We start from the raw sequence: 22350 nt of genomic DNA, 5'->3' as shown, positions 1-22350 counted from the left end.
GCCGCCTGCCGGAGAGTTGTTGAACAACTAGTGAGTGAGTTCCTTCCTCCGACGGGTTCGTGTTTGTTTCTGTCTTTGACCATAGTTTCAGGGGAGAGCGCGAACGCAGTCCCCCACTACCAGAAATTATGCAGTCGAGATTCCCGCATTTGGGGAATTCGCAGGGGTCAGCACAGCCGGAGTGCAATGGCCGAGCCTCGCCCTGGGTGAACCACCTTCATGATCATGGTATCTCCCCTGCCAGGTAAGTATGAGTTGTACACATTGCGAGTCGTCACCCGTCCACAAGAGACATTTTTCAAAGAAACGGTGCCTACATCTGCAATTTAAAGAAACACTCTTTTCCTAATATAACATTTTCATTGTTATCATATCGCACTTTCCAGTCTGTTGGGTGTAATGGGTTCCTTCAGTTTTCAGTATAAGTATTTATAAATTGCATTCCCGTAATGCCTCTCGGTATATATTTGCATGCGCCTTTATCATTGGAGGACAAGATGCCAGGATTTACACAGGACGACGTCATTCGTGCAGCAGCATGTGAGATGTTCCGCAAAAGAAGCGACGGGTCTGTATACACGTCTGCGTAAACGAAATAAAAAAAAATGTAACAAATGTACGACTTTCAAAAAGAAAGCAAGCAAAACATTGGTCAAACATTTGTTAAGGTCACACATAATATAAATAAACTCGAACGAATGAACGGGTCACTAAATCCGTTCTTGGTTGATATGCTCGTTTTGTTCTCTTGTTTGGCACAATAATCTAAACACGCAGTTTGTGGCTTTAAAACATGTCTCGTTCTGTTACTATAATAAAAAGTACTTCATCAACTTTTATTTCTTTTTTTAATTAATTAAACTAACCATAACTAGCAAAACTCGTCAGTACTTTTGTCTTAACCCTGTTCACATTTGTTTGTATCGGACCGCTACTGGTAGTTTCGGCTTAGAATATAATACGATAACCCTTTCTGTCCTAACTCAGTTTTCAAAACCAGTAAAGGCTGATACAATACTTGTTCGTGTGTGGAATGGGACAATAAAAAAACAAAAAAAAGAAAACGATGTTTAGACTTACAGCTTCCAGGTTAGTAACATAAATAACAAGGGAAATAGCGCCCCCTGTCAAGCTGCAGAAAGAAAAGCTTACAGCACCTGGTATTCCCAGGCGGTCTCCCATCCAAGTACTAACCAGGCCCGACCTTGCTTAGCTTCCGAGATCAGACGAGATCGGGCGTTCTCAAGGTGGTATGGCCGTAAGCGAACGACAGTCTTGGTTTATCTCTTTCATAGTATTAAGTTAATATCATTCATGCAATGACAGGTTGGGGGAGGGATTTCCAGATCTCTAATTTGTCACAAACGTTAACATTTAAGCAGCTCTGGGCTCCACGTGTGCGGGCCCGTGTGTCCGTGTGTCTGTGTGTGTATATAGCAGCATTAAAAGTGCCATTAGATTCTTGCGAAATTGTATGTTCACAAAGTAGTAGCCACACGTTGGCATTGAAAGTGTTAAGTTCTCAAAGGCATCCATTTTGTATATTACCCTCTTTTAGTTTGAATCTGCAGCAGTGTTGTAATGGATCTCAGCTGTACTACTGAGCTGTGTTGCCGTTGGAGGACTGTATGCCCTGAAACCAATTTGATGTTTATTCTACAAAATAAATCCCCCTTTCAAACAACTCGTGTGGTTCTTTAGGCTGAGCAGTACGGCAAGGGTCCCTCTCCTCCAGTTAGAGACAGCATACATGTGGTTACATGATACATGGATGAAGGCTTATTGTGACCTGTTCGACTCCTCGAGACCATCACTTTCAATTCAAACACAAAATGTCTCGTTTTCAATCGCTCGACAACACCCACAGTACAGAAATGTGCATTAATGATCAACAAAATGAGAATACGTTAAAAAAAAAAAAAAAAAAGATGTAAAGCTGGTAGATTCGTATCTCAGAGGAACGGGAAATTAAAACAAGGTAAAGGCAATCATCTAAATAAAGCTGAATCAATAACGGATAACGACATAGAACGTCTGTACAGAACTGAAACACTATGTTTTAAAAAAACAACTGTACCGCTGAACCTCGTCTTCTTTAATATTAGCAACTTTGTAACTTTGATACACGTGCCGCTGACTCGTTACTTTGTCTTCTCAAGATGAAACACTTCACAATACATGTACATAAAACACTTTGGTACTTTCTAGAACATTATACGCTCCGAAAGAAAAAACAAAATCTCATTCCCAGTCTGACAGAGCCACCTGCTGGAGATATATAGATAATCGCTAATTGCTTTCAATACCTGTGTTTTTAACTTTGACTATAACATCAGGGGAGAGCGCGAACGCGATTGCAGCCCTGCTTGTAAATCTGCTTGTATGTGGTTTTATGTTGTCTAATTAAAGTGTTTGTCTGCCAAGATATGATTTAAGGGGCTTAGTGGTCAGGTGGTTAAAGAAAAGCTCTTGTTACCGGGAGGTTCCTGGTTCAATCCCAGCTCAGCCACTGGCTCATTGTGTGTGACCCTGTCCCTGAGCAAGTCCCTTAACCTCCTTGTGCTCCTTCCTTCAAATGAGATGTAAAACCCAGGTCCTATTGTAAGTGACTCTGCAGCAGCAGCAGCAGCAGCAGCAGCAGCAGTTGTGATGCACAGTTTATCTGAATAAAAAACATCAACTAAATAAATAAAACTGATAAGCTCGAAAATGATTTCCAATTATTTAAAATAAAAATAAAAACTTTGATACAGACACTGCTGAGTCTTTACTTTTAGTCTTGTCAATAAAAAATAACGAAACATGGAAATAGATGTGCAGGAACCACGTAGCTATTTATTTGACAGTCAGAAAGCTAAAAACATTGAGCTCCTTTTAAAGAAAACCTGACTCCCTGTGTGACGAAGCCGCCTGCCGGAGAGTTGTTGAACAACTAGTGAGTGAGTGAGTTCCTTCCTGCGACGGGTTCGTGTTTGTTTCTGTCTTTGACCATAGTTTCAGGGGAGAGCGCGAACGCAGTCCCCCACTACCAGAAATTATGCAGTCGAGATTCCCGCATTTGGGGAATTCGCAGGGGTCAGCACAGCCGGAGTGCAATGGCCGAGCCTCGCCCTGGGTGAACCACCTTCATGATCATGGTATCTCCCCTGCCAGGTAAGTATGAGTTGTACACATTGCGAGTCGTCACCCGTCCACAAGAGACATTTTTCAAAGAAACGGTGCCTACATCTGCAATTTAAAGAAACACTCTTTTCCTAATATAACATTTTCATTGTTATCATAGCGCACTTTCCAGTCTGTTGGGTGTAATGGGTTCCTTCAGGTTTCAGTATAAGTATTTATAAATTGCATTCCCGTAATGCCTCTCGGTATATATTTGCATGCGCCTTTATCATTGGAGGACAAGATGCCAGGATTTACACAGGACGACGTCATTCGTGCAGCAGCATGTGAGATGTTCCGCAAAAGAAGCGACGGGTCTGTATACACGTCTGCGTAAACGAAATAAAAAAAATGTAACAAATGTACGACTTTCAAAAAGAAAGCAAGCAAAACATTGGTCAAACATTTGTTAAGGTCACACATAATATAAATAAACTCGAACGAATGAACGGGTCACTAAATCCGTTCTTGGTTGATATGCTCGTTTTGTTCTCTTGTTTGGCACAATAATCTAAACACGCAGTTTGTGGCTTTAAAACATGTCTCGTTCTGTTACTATAATAAAAAGTACTTCATCAACTGTTATTTCTTTTTTTAATTAATTAAACTAACCATAACTAGCAAAACTCGTCAGTACTTTTGTCTTAACCCTGTTCACATTTGTTTGTATCGGACCGCTACTGGTAGTTTCGGCTTAGAATATAATACGATAACCCTTTCTGTCCTAACTCAGTTTTCAAAACCAGTAAAGGCTGATACAATACTTGTTCGTGTGTGGAATGGGACAATAAAAAAACCAAAAAAAGAAAACGATGTTTAGACTTACAGCTTCCAGGTTAGTAACATAAATAACAAGGGAAATAGCGCCCCCTGTCAAGCTGCAGAAAGAAAAGCTTACAGCACCTGGTATTCCCAGGCGGTCTCCCATCCAAGTACTAACCAGGCCCGACCTTGCTTAGCTTCCGAGATCAGACGAGATCGGGCGTTCTCAAGGTGGTATGGCCGTAAGCGAACGACAGTCTTGGTTTATCTCTTTCATAGTATTAAGTTAATATCATTCATGCAATGACAGGTTGGGGGAGGGATTTCCAGATCTCTAATTTGTCACAAACGTTAACATTTAAGCAGCTCTGGGCTCCACGTGTGCGGGCCCGTGTGTCCGTGTGTCTGTGTGTGTATATAGCAGCATTAAAAGTGCCATTAGATTCTTGCGAAATTGTATGTTCACAAAGTAGTAGCCACACGTTGGCATTGAAAGTGTTAAGTTCTCAAAGGCATCCATTTTGTATATTACCCTCTTTTAGTTTGAATCTGCAGCAGTGTTGTAATGGATCTCAGCTGTACTACTGAGCTGTGTTGCCGTTGGAGGACTGTATGCCCTGAAACCAATTTGATGTTTATTCTACAAAATAAATCCCCCTTTCAAACAACTCGTGTGGTTCTTTAGGCTGAGCAGTACGGCAAGGGTCCCTCTCCTCCAGTTAGAGACAGCATACATGTGGTTACATGATACATGGATGAAGGCTTATTGTGACCTGTTCGACTCCTCGAGACCATCACTTTCAATTCAAACACAAAATGTCTCGTTTTCAATCGCTCGACAACACCCACAGTACAGAAATGTGCATTAATGATCAACAAAATGAGAATACGTTAAAAAAAAAAAAAAAAAAGATGTAAAGCTGGTAGATTCGTATCTCAGAGGAACGGGAAATTAAAACAAGGTAAAGGCAATCATCTAAATAAAGCTGAATCAATAACGGATAACGACATAGAACGTCTGTACAGAACTGAAACACTATGTTTTAAAAAAACAACTGTACCGCTGAACCTCGTCTTCTTTAATATTAGCAACTTTGTAACTTTGATACACGTGCCGCTGACTCGTTACTTTGTCTTCTCAAGATGAAACACTTCACAATACATGTACATAAAACACTTTGGTACTTTCTAGAACATTATACGCTCCGAAAGAAAAAACAAAATCTCATTCCCAGTCTGACAGAGCCACCTGCTGGAGATATATAGATAATCGCTAATTGCTTTCAATACCTGTGTTTTTAACTTTGACTATAACATCAGGGGAGAGCGCGAACGCGATTGCAGCCCTGCTTGTAAATCTGCTTGTATGTGGTTTTATGTTGTCTAATTAAAGTGTTTGTCTGCCAAGATATGATTTAAGGGGCTTAGTGGTCAGGTGGTTAAAGAAAAGCTCTTGTTACCGGGAGGTTCCTGGTTCAATCCCAGCTCAGCCACTGGCTCATTGTGTGTGACCCTGTCCCTGAGCAAGTCCCTTAACCTCCTTGTGCTCCTTCCTTCAAATGAGATGTAAAACCCAGGTCCTATTGTAAGTGACTCTGCAGCAGCAGCAGCAGCAGCAGCAGCAGCAGTTGTGATGCACAGTTTATCTGAATAAAAAACATCAACTAAATAAATAAAACTGATAAGCTCGAAAATGATTTCCAATTATTTAAAATAAAAATAAAAACTTTGATACAGACACTGCTGAGTCTTTACTTTTAGTCTTGTCAATAAAAAATAACGAAACATGGAAATAGATGTGCAGGAACCACGTAGCTATTTATTTGACAGTCAGAAAGCTAAAAACATTGAGCTCCTTTTAAAGAAAACCTGACTCCCTGTGTGACGAAGCCGCCTGCCGGAGAGTTGTTGAACAACTAGTGAGTGAGTGAGTTCCTTCCTGCGACGGGTTCGTGTTTGTTTCTGTCTTTGACCATAGTTTCAGGGGAGAGCGCGAACGCAGTCCCCCACTACCAGAAATTATGCAGTCGAGATTCCCGCATTTGGGGAATTCGCAGGGGTCAGCACAGCCGGAGTGCAATGGCCGAGCCTCGCCCTGGGTGAACCACCTTCATGATCATGGTATCTCCCCTGCCAGGTAAGTATGAGTTGTACACATTGCGAGTCGTCACCCGTCCACAAGAGACATTTTTCAAAGAAACGGTGCCTACATCTGCAATTTAAAGAAACACTCTTTTCCTAATATAACATTTTCATTGTTATCATAGCGCACTTTCCAGTCTGTTGGGTGTAATGGGTTCCTTCAGTTTTCAGTATAAGTATTTATAAATTGCATTCCCGTAATGCCTCTCGGTATATATTTGCATGCGCCTTTATCATTGGAGGACAAGATGCCAGGATTTACACAGGACGACGTCATTCGTGCAGCAGCATGTGAGATGTTCCGCAAAAGAAGCGACGGGTCTGTATACACGTCTGCGTAAACGAAATAAAAAAAATGTAACAAATGTACGACTTTCAAAAAGAAAGCAAGCAAAACATTGGTCAAACATTTGTTAAGGTCACACATAATATAAATAAACTCGAACGAATGAACGGGTCACTAAATCCGTTCTTGGTTGATATGCTCGTTTTGTTCTCTTGTTTGGCACAATAATCTAAACACGCAGTTTGTGGCTTTAAAACATGTCTCGTTCTGTTACTATAATAAAAAGTACTTCATCAACTGTTATTTCTTTTTTTAATTAATTAAACTAACCATAACTAGCAAAACTCGTCAGTACTTTTGTCTTAACCCTGTTCACATTTGTTTGTATCGGACCGCTACTGGTAGTTTCGGCTTAGAATATAATACGATAACCCTTTCTGTCCTAACTCAGTTTTCAAAACCAGTAAAGGCTGATACAATACTTGTTCGTGTGTGGAATGGGACAATAAAAAAACCAAAAAAAGAAAACGATGTTTAGACTTACAGCTTCCAGGTTAGTAACATAAATAACAAGGGAAATAGCGCCCCCTGTCAAGCTGCAGAAAGAAAAGCTTACAGCACCTGGTATTCCCAGGCGGTCTCCCATCCAAGTACTAACCAGGCCCGACCTTGCTTAGCTTCCGAGATCAGACGAGATCGGGCGTTCTCAAGGTGGTATGGCCGTAAGCGAACGACAGTCTTGGTTTATCTCTTTCATAGTATTAAGTTAATATCATTCATGCAATGACAGGTTGGGGGAGGGATTTCCAGATCTCTAATTTGTCACAAACGTTAACATTTAAGCAGCTCTGGGCTCCACGTGTGCGGGCCCGTGTGTCCGTGTGTCTGTGTGTGTATATAGCAGCATTAAAAGTGCCATTAGATTCTTGCGAAATTGTATGTTCACAAAGTAGTAGCCACACGTTGGCATTGAAAGTGTTAAGTTCTCAAAGGCATCCATTTTGTATATTACCCTCTTTTAGTTTGAATCTGCAGCAGTGTTGTAATGGATCTCAGCTGTACTACTGAGCTGTGTTGCCGTTGGAGGACTGTATGCCCTGAAACCAATTTGATGTTTATTCTACAAAATAAATCCCCCTTTCAAACAACTCGTGTGGTTCTTTAGGCTGAGCAGTACGGCAAGGGTCCCTCTCCTCCAGTTAGAGACAGCATACATGTGGTTACATGATACATGGATGAAGGCTTATTGTGACCTGTTCGACTCCTCGAGACCATCACTTTCAATTCAAACACAAAATGTCTCGTTTTCAATCGCTCGACAACACCCACAGTACAGAAATGTGCATTAATGATCAACAAAATGAGAATACGTTAAAAAAAAAAAAAAAAAAGATGTAAAGCTGGTAGATTCGTATCTCAGAGGAACGGGAAATTAAAACAAGGTAAAGGCAATCATCTAAATAAAGCTGAATCAATAACGGATAACGACATAGAACGTCTGTACAGAACTGAAACACTATGTTTTAAAAAAACAACTGTACCGCTGAACCTCGTCTTCTTTAATATTAGCAACTTTGTAACTTTGATACACGTGCCGCTGACTCGTTACTTTGTCTTCTCAAGATGAAACACTTCACAATACATGTACATAAAACACTTTGGTACTTTCTAGAACATTATACGCTCCGAAAGAAAAAACAAAATCTCATTCCCAGTCTGACAGAGCCACCTGCTGGAGATATATAGATAATCGCTAATTGCTTTCAATACCTGTGTTTTTAACTTTGACTATAACATCAGGGGAGAGCGCGAACGCGATTGCAGCCCTGCTTGTAAATCTGCTTGTATGTGGTTTTATGTTGTCTAATTAAAGTGTTTGTCTGCCAAGATATGATTTAAGGGGCTTAGTGGTCAGGTGGTTAAAGAAAAGCTCTTGTTACCGGGAGGTTCCTGGTTCAATCCCAGCTCAGCCACTGGCTCATTGTGTGTGACCCTGTCCCTGAGCAAGTCCCTTAACCTCCTTGTGCTCCTTCCTTCAAATGAGATGTAAAACCCAGGTCCTATTGTAAGTGACTCTGCAGCAGCAGCAGCAGCAGCAGCAGCAGCAGTTGTGATGCACAGTTTATCTGAATAAAAAACATCAACTAAATAAATAAAACTGATAAGCTCGAAAATGATTTCCAATTATTTAAAATAAAAATAAAAACTTTGATACAGACACTGCTGAGTCTTTACTTTTAGTCTTGTCAATAAAAAATAACGAAACATGGAAATAGATGTGCAGGAACCACGTAGCTATTTATTTGACAGTCAGAAAGCTAAAAACATTGAGCTCCTTTTAAAGAAAACCTGACTCCCTGTGTGACGAAGCCGCCTGCCGGAGAGTTGTTGAACAACTAGTGAGTGAGTTCCTTCCTCCGACGGGTTCGTGTTTGTTTCTGTCTTTGACCATAGTTTCAGGGGAGAGCGCGAACGCAGTCCCCCACTACCAGAAATTATGCAGTCGAGATTCCCGCATTTGGGGAATTCGCAGGGGTCAGCACAGCCGGAGTGCAATGGCCGAGCCTCGCCCTGGGTGAACCACCTTCATGATCATGGTATCTCCCCTGCCAGGTAAGTATGAGTTGTACACATTGCGAGTCGTCACCCGTCCACAAGAGACATTTTTCAAAGAAACGGTGCCTACATCTGCAATTTAAAGAAACACTCTTTTCCTAATATAACATTTTCATTGTTATCATATCGCACTTTCCAGTCTGTTGGGTGTAATGGGTTCCTTCAGTTTTCAGTATAAGTATTTATAAATTGCATTCCCGTAATGCCTCTCGGTATATATTTGCATGCGCCTTTATCATTGGAGGACAAGATGCCAGGATTTACACAGGACGACGTCATTCGTGCAGCAGCATGTGAGATGTTCCGCAAAAGAAGCGACGGGTCTGTATACACGTCTGCGTAAACGAAATAAAAAAAATGTAACAAATGTACGACTTTCAAAAAGAAAGCAAGCAAAACATTGGTCAAACATTTGTTAAGGTCACACATAATATAAATAAACTCGAACGAATGAACGGGTCACTAAATCCGTTCTTGGTTGATATGCTCGTTTTGTTCTCTTGTTTGGCACAATAATCTAAACACGCAGTTTGTGGCTTTAAAACATGTCTCGTTCTGTTACTATAATAAAAAGTACTTCATCAACTGTTATTTCTTTTTTTAATTAATTAAACTAACCATAACTAGCAAAACTCGTCAGTACTTTTGTCTTAACCCTGTTCACATTTGTTTGTATCGGACCGCTACTGGTAGTTTCGGCTTAGAATATAATACGATAACCCTTTCTGTCCTAACTCAGTTTTCAAAACCAGTAAAGGCTGATACAATACTTGTTCGTGTGTGGAATGGGACAATAAAAAAACCAAAAAAAGAAAACGATGTTTAGACTTACAGCTTCCAGGTTAGTAACATAAATAACAAGGGAAATAGCGCCCCCTGTCAAGCTGCAGAAAGAAAAGCTTACAGCACCTGGTATTCCCAGGCGGTCTCCCATCCAAGTACTAACCAGGCCCGACCTTGCTTAGCTTCCGAGATCAGACGAGATCGGGCGTTCTCAAGGTGGTATGGCCGTAAGCGAACGACAGTCTTGGTTTATCTCTTTCATAGTATTAAGTTAATATCATTCATGCAATGACAGGTTGGGGGAGGGATTTCCAGATCTCTAATTTGTCACAAACGTTAACATTTAAGCAGCTCTGGGCTCCACGTGTGCGGGCCCGTGTGTCCGTGTGTCTGTGTGTGTATATAGCAGCATTAAAAGTGCCATTAGATTCTTGCGAAATTGTATGTTCACAAAGTAGTAGCCACACGTTGGCATTGAAAGTGTTAAGTTCTCAAAGGCATCCATTTTGTATATTACCCTCTTTTAGTTTGAATCTGCAGCAGTGTTGTAATGGATCTCAGCTGTACTACTGAGCTGTGTTGCCGTTGGAGGACTGTATGCCCTGAAACCAATTTGATGTTTATTCTACAAAATAAATCCCCCTTTCAAACAACTCGTGTGGTTCTTTAGGCTGAGCAGTACGGCAAGGGTCCCTCTCCTCCAGTTAGAGACAGCATACATGTGGTTACATGATACATGGATGAAGGCTTATTGTGACCTGTTCGACTCCTCGAGACCATCACTTTCAATTCAAACACAAAATGTCTCGTTTTCAATCGCTCGACAACACCCACAGTACAGAAATGTGCATTAATGATCAACAAAATGAGAATACGTTAAAAAAAAAAAAAAAAAAGATGTAAAGCTGGTAGATTCGTATCTCAGAGGAACGGGAAATTAAAACAAGGTAAAGGCAATCATCTAAATAAAGCTGAATCAATAACGGATAACGACATAGAACGTCTGTACAGAACTGAAACACTATGTTTTAAAAAAACAACTGTACCGCTGAACCTCGTCTTCTTTAATATTAGCAACTTTGTAACTTTGATACACGTGCCGCTGACTCGTTACTTTGTCTTCTCAAGATGAAACACTTCACAATACATGTACATAAAACACTTTGGTACTTTCTAGAACATTATACGCTCCGAAAGAAAAAACAAAATCTCATTCCCAGTCTGACAGAGCCACCTGCTGGAGATATATAGATAATCGCTAATTGCTTTCAATACCTGTGTTTTTAACTTTGACTATAACATCAGGGGAGAGCGCGAACGCGATTGCAGCCCTGCTTGTAAATCTGCTTGTATGTGGTTTTATGTTGTCTAATTAAAGTGTTTGTCTGCCAAGATATGATTTAAGGGGCTTAGTGGTCAGGTGGTTAAAGAAAAGCTCTTGTTACCGGGAGGTTCCTGGTTCAATCCCAGCTCAGCCACTGGCTCATTGTGTGTGACCCTGTCCCTGAGCAAGTCCCTTAACCTCCTTGTGCTCCTTCCTTCAAATGAGATGTAAAACCCAGGTCCTATTGTAAGTGACTCTGCAGCAGCAGCAGCAGCAGCAGCAGCAGCAGTTGTGATGCACAGTTTATCTGAATAAAAAACATCAACTAAATAAATAAAACTGATAAGCTCGAAAATGATTTCCAATTATTTAAAATAAAAATAAAAACTTTGATACAGACACTGCTGAGTCTTTACTTTTAGTCTTGTCAATAAAAAATAACGAAACATGGAAATAGATGTGCAGGAACCACGTAGCTATTTATTTGACAGTCAGAAAGCTAAAAACATTGAGCTCCTTTTAAAGAAAACCTGACTCCCTGTGTGACGAAGCCGCCTGCCGGAGAGTTGTTGAACAACTAGTGAGTGAGTTCCTTCCTCCGACGGGTTCGTGTTTGTTTCTGTCTTTGACCATAGTTTCAGGGGAGAGCGCGAACGCAGTCCCCCACTACCAGAAATTATGCAGTCGAGATTCCCGCATTTGGGGAATTCGCAGGGGTCAGCACAGCCGGAGTGCAATGGCCGAGCCTCGCCCTGGGTGAACCACCTTCATGATCATGGTATCTCCCCTGCCAGGTAAGTATGAGTTGTACACATTGCGAGTCGTCACCCGTCCACAAGAGACATTTTTCAAAGAAACGGTGCCTACATCTGCAATTTAAAGAAACACTCTTTTCCTAATATAACATTTTCATTGTTATCATATCGCACTTTCCAGTCTGTTGGGTGTAATGGGTTCCTTCAGTTTTCAGTATAAGTATTTATAAATTGCATTCCCGTAATGCCTCTCGGTATATATTTGCATGCGCCTTTATCATTGGAGGACAAGATGCCAGGATTTACACAGGACGACGTCATTCGTGCAGCAGCATGTGAGATGTTCCGCAAAAGAAGCGACGGGTCTGTATACACGTCTGCGTAAACGAAATAAAAAAAAATGTAACAAATGTACGACTTTCAAAAAGAAAGCAAGCAAAACATTGGTCAAACATTTGTTAAGGTCACACATAATATAAATAAACTCGAACGAATGAACGGGTCACTAAATCCGTTCTTGGTTGATATGCTCGTTTTGTTCTCTTGTTTGGCACAATAATCTAAACACGCAGTTTGTGGCTTTAAAACATGTCTCGTTCTGTTACTATAATAAAAAGTACTTCATCAACTTTTATTTCTTTTTTTAATTAATTAAACTAACCATAACTAGCAAAACTCGTCAGTACTTTTGTCTTAACCCTGTTCACATTTGTTTGTATCGGACCGCTACTGGTAGTTTCGTCTTAGAATATAATACGATAACCCTTTCTGTCCTAACTCAGTTTTCAAAACCAGTAAAGGCTGATACAATACTTGTTCGTGTGTGGAATGGGACAATAAAAAAACAAAAAAAAGAAAACGATGTTTAGACTTACAGCTTCCAGGTTAGTAACATAAATAACAAGGGAAATAGCGCCCCCTGTCAAGCTGCAGAAAGAAACGCTTACAGCACCTGGTATTCCCAGGCGGTCTCCCATCCAAGTACTAACCAGGCCCGACCTTGCTTAGCTTCCGAGATCAGACGAGATCGGGCGTTCTCAAGGTGGTATGGCCGTAAGCGAACGACAGTCTTGGTTTATCTCTTTCATAGTATTAAGTTAATATCATTCATGCAATGACAGGTTGGGGGAGGGATTTCCAGATCTCTAATTTGTCACAAACGTTAACATTTAAGCAGCTCTGGGCTCCACGTGTGCGGGCCCGTGTGTCCGTGTGTCTGTGTGTGTATATAGCAGCATTAAAAGTGCCATTAGATTCTTGCGAAATTGTATGTTCACAAAGTAGTAGCCACACGTTGGCATTGAAAGTGTTAAGTTCTCAAAGGCATCCATTTTGTATATTACCCTCTTTTAGTTTGAATCTGCAGCAGTGTTGTAATGGATCTCAGCTGTACTACTGAGCTGTGTTGCCGTTGGAGGACTGTATGCCCTGAAACCAATTTGATGTTTATTCTACAAAATAAATCCCCCTTTCAAACAACTCGTGTGGTTCTTTAGGCTGAGCAGTACGGCAAGGGTCCCTCTCCTCCAGTTAGAGACAGCATACATGTGGTTACATGATACATGGATGAAGGCTTATTGTGACCTGTTCGACTCCTCGAGACCATCACTTTCAATTCAAACACAAAATGTCTCGTTTTCAATCGCTCGACAACACCCACAGTACAGAAATGTGCATTAATGATCAACAAAATGAGAATACGTTAAAAAAAAAAAAAAAAAAGATGTAAAGCTGGTAGATTCGTATCTCAGAGGAACGGGAAATTAAAACAAGGTAAAGGCAATCATCTAAATAAAGCTGAATCAATAACGGATAACGACATAGAACGTCTGTACAGAACTGAAACACTATGTTTTAAAAAAACAACTGTACCGCTGAACCTCGTCTTCTTTAATATTAGCAACTTTGTAACTTTGATACACGTGCCGCTGACTCGTTACTTTGTCTTCTCAAGATGAAACACTTCACAATACATGTACATAAAACACTTTGGTACTTTCTAGAACATTATACGCTCCGAAAGAAAAAACAAAATCTCATTCCCAGTCTGACAGAGCCACCTGCTGGAGATATATAGATAATCGCTAATTGCTTTCAATACCTGTGTTTTTAACTTTGACTATAACATCAGGGGAGAGCGCGAACGCGATTGCAGCCCTGCTTGTAAATCTGCTTGTATGTGGTTTTATGTTGTCTAATTAAAGTGTTTGTCTGCCAAGATATGATTTAAGGGGCTTAGTGGTCAGGTGGTTAAAGAAAAGCTCTTGTTACCGGGAGGTTCCTGGTTCAATCCCAGCTCAGCCACTGGCTCATTGTGTGTGACCCTGTCCCTGAGCAAGTCCCTTAACCTCCTTGTGCTCCTTCCTTCAAATGAGATGTAAAACCCAGGTCCTATTGTAAGTGACTCTGCAGCAGCAGCAGCAGCAGCAGCAGCAGCAGTTGTGATGCACAGTTTATCTGAATAAAAAACATCAACTAAATAAATAAAACTGATAAGCTCGAAAATGATTTCCAATTATTTAAAATAAAAATAAAAACTTTGATACAGACACTGCTGAGTCTTTACTTTTAGTCTTGTCAATAAAAAATAACGAAACATGGAAATAGATGTGCAGGAACCACGTAGCTATTTATTTGACAGTCAGAAAGCTAAAAACATTGAGCTCCTTTTAAAGAAAACCTGACTCCCTGTGTGACGAAGCCGCCTGCCGGAGAGTTGTTGAACAACTAGTGAGTGAGTTCCTTCCTCCGACGGGTTCGTGTTTGTTTCTGTCTTTGACCATAGTTTCAGGGGAGAGCGCGAACGCAGTCCCCCACTACCAGAAATTATGCAGTCGAGATTCCCGCATTTGGGGAATTCGCAGGGGTCAGCACAGCCGGAGTGCAATGGCCGAGCCTCGCCCTGGGTGAACCACCTTCATGATCATGGTATCTCCCCTGCCAGGTAAGTATGAGTTGTACACATTGCGAGTCGTCACCCGTCCACAAGAGACATTTTTCAAAGAAACGGTGCCTACATCTGCAATTTAAAGAAACACTCTTTTCCTAATATAACATTTTCATTGTTATCATATCGCACTTTCCAGTCTGTTGGGTGTAATGGGTTCCTTCAGTTTTCAGTATAAGTATTTATAAATTGCATTCCCGTAATGCCTCTCGGTATATATTTGCATGCGCCTTTATCATTGGAGGACAAGATGCCAGGATTTACACAGGACGACGTCATTCGTGCAGCAGCATGTGAGATGTTCCGCAAAAGAAGCGACGGGTCTGTATACACGTCTGCGTAAACGAAATAAAAAAAAATGTAACAAATGTACGACTTTCAAAAAGAAAGCAAGCAAAACATTGGTCAAACATTTGTTAAGGTCACACATAATATAAATAAACTCGAACGAATGAACGGGTCACTAAATCCGTTCTTGGTTGATATGCTCGTTTTGTTCTCTTGTTTGGCACAATAATCTAAACACGCAGTTTGTGGCTTTAAAACATGTCTCGTTCTGTTACTATAATAAAAAGTACTTCATCAACTTTTATTTCTTTTTTTAATTAATTAAACTAACCATAACTAGCAAAACTCGTCAGTACTTTTGTCTTAACCCTGTTCACATTTGTTTGTATCGGACCGCTACTGGTAGTTTCGGCTTAGAATATAATACGATAACCCTTTCTGTCCTAACTCAGTTTTCAAAACCAGTAAAGGCTGATACAATACTTGTTCGTGTGTGGAATGGGACAATAAAAAAACAAAAAAAAGAAAACGATGTTTAGACTTACAGCTTCCAGGTTAGTAACATAAATAACAAGGGAAATAGCGCCCCCTGTCAAGCTGCAGAAAGAAACGCTTACAGCACCTGGTATTCCCAGGCGGTCTCCCATCCAAGTACTAACCAGGCCCGACCTTGCTTAGCTTCCGAGATCAGACGAGATCGGGCGTTCTCAAGGTGGTATGGCCGTAAGCGAACGACAGTCTTGGTTTATCTCTTTCATAGTATTAAGTTAATATCATTCATGCAATGACAGGTTGGGGGAGGGATTTCCAGATCTCTAATTTGTCACAAACGTTAACATTTAAGCAGCTCTGGGCTCCACGTGTGCGGGCCCGTGTGTCCGTGTGTCTGTGTGTGTATATAGCAGCATTAAAAGTGCCATTAGATTCTTGCGAAATTGTATGTTCACAAAGTAGTAGCCACACGTTGGCATTGAAAGTGTTAAGTTCTCAAAGGCATCCATTTTGTATATTACCCTCTTTTAGTTTGAATCTGCAGCAGTGTTGTAATGGATCTCAGCTGTACTACTGAGCTGTGTTGCCGTTGGAGGACTGTATGCCCTGAAACCAATTTGATGTTTATTCTACAAAATAAATCCCCCTTTCAAACAACTCGTGTGGTTCTTTAGGCTGAGCAGTACGGCAAGGGTCCCTCTCCTCCAGTTAGAGACAGCATACATGTGGTTACATGATACATGGATGAAGGCTTATTGTGACCTGTTCGACTCCTCGAGACCATCACTTTCAATTCAAACACAAAATGTCTCGTTTTCAATCGCTCGACAACACCCACAGTACAGAAATGTGCATTAATGATCAACAAAATGAGAATACGTTAAAAAAAAAAAAAAAAAAGATGTAAAGCTGGTAGATTCGTATCTCAGAGGAACGGGAAATTAAAACAAGGTAAAGGCAATCATCTAAATAAAGCTGAATCAATAACGGATAACGACATAGAACGTCTGTACAGAACTGAAACACTATGTTTTAAAAAAACAACTGTACCGCTGAACCTCGTCTTCTTTAATATTAGCAACTTTGTAACTTTGATACACGTGCCGCTGACTCGTTACTTTGTCTTCTCAAGATGAAACACTTCACAATACATGTACATAAAACACTTTGGTACTTTCTAGAACATTATACGCTCCGAAAGAAAAAACAAAATCTCATTCCCAGTCTGACAGAGCCACCTGCTGGAGATATATAGATAATCGCTAATTGCTTTCAATACCTGTGTTTTTAACTTTGACTATAACATCAGGGGAGAGCGCGAACGCGATTGCAGCCCTGCTTGTAAATCTGCTTGTATGTGGTTTTATGTTGTCTAATTAAAGTGTTTGTCTGCCAAGATATGTTTTAAGGGGCTTAGTGGTCAGGTGGTTAAAGAAAAGCTCTTGTTACCGGGAGGTTCCTGGTTCAATCCCAGCTCAGCCACTGGCTCATTGTGTGTGACCCTGTCCCTGAGCAAGTCCCTTAACCTCCTTGTGCTCCTTCCTTCAAATGAGATGTAAAACCCAGGTCCTATTGTAAGTGACTCTGCAGCAGCAGCAGCAGCAGCAGCAGCAGCAGCAGTTGTGATGCACAGTTTATCTGAATAAAAAACATCAACTAAATAAATAAAACTGATAAGCTCGAAAATGATTTCCAATTATTTAAAATAAAAATAAAAACTTTGATACAGACACTGCTGAGTCTTTACTTTTAGTCTTGTCAATAAAAAATAACGAAACATGGAAATAGATGTGCAGGAACCACGTAGCTATTTATTTGACAGTCAGAAAGCTAAAAACATTGAGCTCCTTTTAAAGAAAACCTGACTCCCTGTGTGACGAAGCCGCCTGCCGGAGAGTTGTTGAATAACTAGTGAGTGAGTGAGTGAGTGAGTGAGTGAGTGAGTTCCTTCCTCCGACGGGTTCGTGTTTGTTTCTGTCTTTGACCATAGTTTCAGGGGAGAGCGCGAACGCAGTCCCCCACTACCAGAAATTATGCAGTCGAGATTCCCGCATTTGGGGAATTCGCAGGGGTCAGCACAGCCGGAGTGCAATGGCCGAGCCTCGCCCTGGGTGAACCACCTTCATGATCATGGTATCTCCCCTGCCAGGTAAGTATGAGTTGTACACATTGCGAGTCGTCACCCGTCCACAAGAGACATTTTTCAAAGAAACGGTGCCTACATCTGCAATTTAAAGAAACACTCTTTTCCTAATATAACATTTTCATTGTTATCATATCGCACTTTCCAGTCTGTTGGGTGTAATGGGTTCCTTCAGTTTTCAGTATAAGTATTTATAAATTGCATTCCCGTAATGCCTCTCGGTATATATTTGCATGCGCCTTTATCATTGGAGGACAAGATGCCAGGATTTACACAGGACGACGTCATTCGTGCAGCAGCATGTGAGATGTTCCGCAAAAGAAGCGACGGGTCTGTATACACGTCTGCGTAAACGAAATAAAAAAAAATGTAACAAATGTACGACTTTCAAAAAGAAAGCAAGCAAAACATTGGTCAAACATTTGTTAAGGTCACACATAATATAAATAAACTCGAACGAATGAACGGGTCACTAAATCCGTTCTTGGTTGATATGCTCGTTTTGTTCTCTTGTTTGGCACAATAATCTAAACACGCAGTTTGTGGCTTTAAAACATGTCTCGTTCTGTTACTATAATAAAAAGTACTTCATCAACTTTTATTTCTTTTTTTAATTAATTAAACTAACCATAACTAGCAAAACTCGTCAGTACTTTTGTCTTAACCCTGTTCACATTTGTTTGTATCGGACCGCTACTGGTAGTTTCGGCTTAGAATATAATACGATAACCCTTTCTGTCCTAACTCAGTTTTCAAAACCAGTAAAGGCTGATACAATACTTGTTCGTGTGTGGAATGGGACAATAAAAAAACAAAAAAAAGAAAACGATGTTTAGACTTACAGCTTCCAGGTTAGTAACATAAATAACAAGGGAAATAGCGCCCCCTGTCAAGCTGCAGAAAGAAAAGCTTACAGCACCTGGTATTCCCAGGCGGTCTCCCATCCAAGTACTAACCAGGCCCGACCTTGCTTAGCTTCCGAGATCAGACGAGATCGGGCGTTCTCAAGGTGGTATGGCCGTAAGCGAACGACAGTCTTGGTTTATCTCTTTCATAGTATTAAGTTAATATCATTCATGCAATGACAGGTTGGGGGAGGGATTTCCAGATCTCTAATTTGTCACAAACGTTAACATTTAAGCAGCTCTGGGCTCCACGTGTGCGGGCCCGTGTGTCCGTGTGTCTGTGTGTGTATATAGCAGCATTAAAAGTGCCATTAGATTCTTGCGAAATTGTATGTTCACAAAGTAGTAGCCACACGTTGGCATTGAAAGTGTTAAGTTCTCAAAGGCATCCATTTTGTATATTACCCTCTTTTAGTTTGAATCTGCAGCAGTGTTGTAATGGATCTCAGCTGTACTACTGAGCTGTGTTGCCGTTGGAGGACTGTATGCCCTGAAACCAATTTGATGTTTATTCTACAAAATAAATCCCCCTTTCAAACAACTCGTGTGGTTCTTTAGGCTGAGCAGTACGGCAAGGGTCCCTCTCCTCCAGTTAGAGACAGCATACATGTGGTTACATGATACATGGATGAAGGCTTATTGTGACCTGTTCGACTCCTCGAGACCATCACTTTCAATTCAAACACAAAATGTCTCGTTTTCAATCGCTCGACAACACCCACAGTACAGAAATGTGCATTAATGATCAACAAAATGAGAATACGTTAAAAAAAAAAAAAAAAAGATGTAAAGCTGGTAGATTCGTATCTCAGAGGAACGGGAAATTAAAACAAGGTAAAGGCAATCATCTAAATAAAGCTGAATCAATAACGGATAACGACATAGAACGTCTGTACAGAACTGAAACACTATGTTTTAAAAAAACAACTGTACCGCTGAACCTCGTCTTCTTTAATATTAGCAACTTTGTAACTTTGATACACGTGCCGCTGACTCGTTACTTTGTCTTCTCAAGATGAAACACTTCACAATACATGTACATAAAACACTTTGGTACTTTCTAGAACATTATACGCTCCGAAAGAAAAAACAAAATCTCATTCCCAGTCTGACAGAGCCACCTGCTGGAGATATATAGATAATCGCTAATTGCTTTCAATACCTGTGTTTTTAACTTTGACTATAACATCAGGGGAGAGCGCGAACGCGATTGCAGCCCTGCTTGTAAATCTGCTTGTATGTGGTTTTATGTTGTCTAATTAAAGTGTTTGTCTGCCAAGATATGATTTAAGGGGCTTAGTGGTCAGGTGGTTAAAGAAAAGCTCTTGTTACCGGGAGGTTCCTGGTTCAATCCCAGCTCAGCCACTGGCTCATTGTGTGTGACCCTGTCCCTGAGCAAGTCCCTTAACCTCCTTGTGCTCCTTCCTTCAAATGAGATGTAAAACCCAGGTCCTATTGTAAGTGACTCTGCAGCAGCAGTTGTGATGCACAGTTTATCTGAATAAAAAACATCAACTAAATAAATAAAACTGATAAGCTCGAAAATGATTTCCAATTATTTAAAATAAAAATAAAAACTTTGATACAGACACTGCTGAGTCTTTACTTTTAGTCTTGTCAATAAAAAATAACGAAACATGGAAATAGATGTGCAGGAACCACGTAACTATTTATTTGACAGTCAGAAAGCTAAAAACAATGAGCTCCTTTTAAAGAAAACCTGACTCCCTGTGTGACGAAGCCGCCTGCCGGAAAGTTGTTGAACAACTAGTGAGTGAGTGAGTGAGTTCCTTCCTCCGACGGGTTCGTGTTTGTTTCTGTCTTTGACCATAGTTTCAGGGGAGAGCGCGAACGCAGTCCCCCACTACCAGAAATTATGCAGTCGAGATTCCCGCATTTGGGGAATTCGCAGGGGTCAGCACAGCCGGAGTGCAATGGCCGAGCCTCGCCCTGGGTGAACCACCTTCATGATCATGGTATCTCCCCTGCCAGGTAAGTATGAGTTGTACACATTGCGAGTCGTCACCCGTCCACAAGAGACATTTTTCAAAGAAACGGTGCCTACATCTGCAATTTAAAGAAACACTCTTTTCCTAATATAACATTTTCATTGTTATCATATCGCACTTTCCAGTCTGTTGGGTGTAATGGGTTCCTTCAGTTTTCAGTATAAGTATTTATAAATTGCATTCCCGTAATGCCTCTCGGTATATATTTGCATGCGCCTTTATCATTGGAGGACAAGATGCCAGGATTTACACAGGACGACGTCATTCGTGCAGCAGCATGTGAGATGTTCCGCAAAAGAAGCGACGGGTCTGTATACACGTCTGCGTAAACGAAATAAAAAAAAATGTAACAAATGTACGACTTTCAAAACGAAAGCAAGCAAAACATTGGTCAAACATTTGTTAAGGTCACACATAATATAAATAAACTCGAACGAATGAACGGGTCACTAAATCCGTTCTTGGTTGATATGCTCGTTTTGTTCTCTTGTTTGGCACAATAATCTAAACACGCAGTTTGTGGCTTTAAAACATGTCTCGTTCTGTTACTATAATAAAAAGTACTTCATCAACTTTTATTTCTTTTTTTAATTAATTAAACTAACCATAACTAGCAAAACTCGTCAGTACTTTTGTCTTAACCCTGTTCACATTTGTTTGTATCGGACCGCTACTGGTAGTTTCGGCTTAGAATATAATACGATAACCCTTTCTGTCCTAACTCAGTTTTCAAAACCAGTAAAGGCTGATACAATACTTGTTCGTGTGTGGAATGGGACAATAAAAAAACAAAAAAAAGAAAACGATGTTTAGACTTACAGCTTCCAGGTTAGTAACATAAATAACAAGGGAAATAGCGCCCCCTGTCAAGCTGCAGAAAGAAAAGCTTACAGCACCTGGTATTCCCAGGCGGTCTCCCATCCAAGTACTAACCAGGCCCGACCTTGCTTAGCTTCCGAGATCAGACGAGATCGGGCGTTCTCAAGGTGGTATGGCCGTAAGCGAACGACAGTCTTGGTTTATCTCTTTCATAGTATTAAGTTAATATCATTCATGCAATGACAGGTTGGGGGAGGGATTTCCAGATCTCTAATTTGTCACAAACGTTAACATTTAAGCAGCTCTGGGCTCCACGTGTGCGGGCCCGTGTGTCCGTGTGTCTGTGTGTGTATATAGCAGCATTAAAAGTGCCATTAGATTCTTGCGAAATTGTATGTTCACAAAGTAGTAGCCACACGTTGGCATTGAAAGTGTTAAGTTCTCAAAGGCATCCATTTTGTATATTACCCTCTTTTAGTTTGAATCTGCAGCAGTGTTGTAATGGATCTCAGCTGTACTACTGAGCTGTGTTGCCGTTGGAGGACTGTATGCCCTGAAACCAATTTGATGTTTATTCTACAAAATAAATCCCCCTTTCAAACAACTCGTGTGGTTCTTTAGGCTGAGCAGTACGGCAAGGGTCCCTCTCCTCCAGTTAGAGACAGCATACATGTGGTTACATGATACATGGATGAAGGCTTATTGTGACCTGTTCGACTCCTCGAGACCATCACTTTCAATTCAAACACAAAATGTCTCGTTTTCAATCGCTCGACAACACCCACAGTACAGAAATGTGCATTAATGATCAACAAAATGAGAATACGTTAAAAAAAAAAAAAAAAAGATGTAAAGCTGGTAGATTCGTATCTCAGAGGAACGGGAAATTAAAACAAGGTAAAGGCAATCATCTAAAT

At 40.7% G+C, this 22350-nt stretch overlaps 16 non-coding genes across 16 annotated transcripts; all 16 read right to left on the bottom strand.

Annotated features, from left to right (window-relative positions):
* Positions 1-88: 88 nt before the first annotated feature.
* LOC131707186 (U1 spliceosomal RNA) lies at positions 89-252 on the bottom strand. The gene has a single exon (XR_009311024.1). It is a non-coding gene; the product is annotated as a U1 spliceosomal RNA (small nuclear RNA).
* An 893-nt stretch (positions 253-1145) lies between these two features.
* On the bottom strand, positions 1146-1264 carry LOC131706418 (5S ribosomal RNA). Its single transcript, XR_009310625.1, has one exon. It is a non-coding gene; the product is annotated as a 5S ribosomal RNA (ribosomal RNA).
* A 1733-nt stretch (positions 1265-2997) lies between these two features.
* LOC131707179 (U1 spliceosomal RNA) lies at positions 2998-3161 on the bottom strand. The gene has a single exon (XR_009311023.1). It is a non-coding gene; the product is annotated as a U1 spliceosomal RNA (small nuclear RNA).
* Positions 3162-4053: 892 nt separating this feature from the next.
* Positions 4054-4172, bottom strand: LOC131706409 (5S ribosomal RNA). The gene has a single exon (XR_009310624.1). It is a non-coding gene; the product is annotated as a 5S ribosomal RNA (ribosomal RNA).
* A 1733-nt stretch (positions 4173-5905) lies between these two features.
* LOC131707175 (U1 spliceosomal RNA) lies at positions 5906-6069 on the bottom strand. Its single transcript, XR_009311022.1, has one exon. It is a non-coding gene; the product is annotated as a U1 spliceosomal RNA (small nuclear RNA).
* Positions 6070-6961: 892 nt separating this feature from the next.
* On the bottom strand, positions 6962-7080 carry LOC131706399 (5S ribosomal RNA). Its single transcript, XR_009310623.1, has one exon. It is a non-coding gene; the product is annotated as a 5S ribosomal RNA (ribosomal RNA).
* A 1729-nt stretch (positions 7081-8809) lies between these two features.
* On the bottom strand, positions 8810-8973 carry LOC131707164 (U1 spliceosomal RNA). Its single transcript, XR_009311020.1, has one exon. It is a non-coding gene; the product is annotated as a U1 spliceosomal RNA (small nuclear RNA).
* Positions 8974-9865: 892 nt separating this feature from the next.
* On the bottom strand, positions 9866-9984 carry LOC131706390 (5S ribosomal RNA). Its single transcript, XR_009310622.1, has one exon. It is a non-coding gene; the product is annotated as a 5S ribosomal RNA (ribosomal RNA).
* A 1729-nt stretch (positions 9985-11713) lies between these two features.
* Positions 11714-11877, bottom strand: LOC131707160 (U1 spliceosomal RNA). Its single transcript, XR_009311019.1, has one exon. It is a non-coding gene; the product is annotated as a U1 spliceosomal RNA (small nuclear RNA).
* Positions 11878-12770: 893 nt separating this feature from the next.
* LOC131706751 (5S ribosomal RNA) lies at positions 12771-12889 on the bottom strand. The gene has a single exon (XR_009310775.1). It is a non-coding gene; the product is annotated as a 5S ribosomal RNA (ribosomal RNA).
* Positions 12890-14618: 1729 nt separating this feature from the next.
* LOC131707159 (U1 spliceosomal RNA) lies at positions 14619-14782 on the bottom strand. The gene has a single exon (XR_009311018.1). It is a non-coding gene; the product is annotated as a U1 spliceosomal RNA (small nuclear RNA).
* Positions 14783-15675: 893 nt separating this feature from the next.
* Positions 15676-15794, bottom strand: LOC131706746 (5S ribosomal RNA). The gene has a single exon (XR_009310774.1). It is a non-coding gene; the product is annotated as a 5S ribosomal RNA (ribosomal RNA).
* Positions 15795-17550: 1756 nt separating this feature from the next.
* LOC131707157 (U1 spliceosomal RNA) lies at positions 17551-17714 on the bottom strand. The gene has a single exon (XR_009311017.1). It is a non-coding gene; the product is annotated as a U1 spliceosomal RNA (small nuclear RNA).
* Positions 17715-18607: 893 nt separating this feature from the next.
* On the bottom strand, positions 18608-18726 carry LOC131706379 (5S ribosomal RNA). The gene has a single exon (XR_009310621.1). It is a non-coding gene; the product is annotated as a 5S ribosomal RNA (ribosomal RNA).
* Positions 18727-20441: 1715 nt separating this feature from the next.
* LOC131707154 (U1 spliceosomal RNA) lies at positions 20442-20605 on the bottom strand. The gene has a single exon (XR_009311016.1). It is a non-coding gene; the product is annotated as a U1 spliceosomal RNA (small nuclear RNA).
* An 893-nt stretch (positions 20606-21498) lies between these two features.
* Positions 21499-21617, bottom strand: LOC131706369 (5S ribosomal RNA). The gene has a single exon (XR_009310620.1). It is a non-coding gene; the product is annotated as a 5S ribosomal RNA (ribosomal RNA).
* Between the last annotated feature and the right edge of the window lie 733 nt (positions 21618-22350).

The sequence above is a fragment of the Acipenser ruthenus genome, chromosome 2 (assembly GCF_902713425.1).
Source record: "Acipenser ruthenus chromosome 2, fAciRut3.2 maternal haplotype, whole genome shotgun sequence".
In the NCBI taxonomy this organism is placed as follows: domain Eukaryota; kingdom Metazoa; phylum Chordata; class Actinopteri; order Acipenseriformes; family Acipenseridae; genus Acipenser; species Acipenser ruthenus.
Note: the sequence above shows the minus strand (reverse complement) of the source record. Positions and strands in the feature narration are given on the sequence as shown.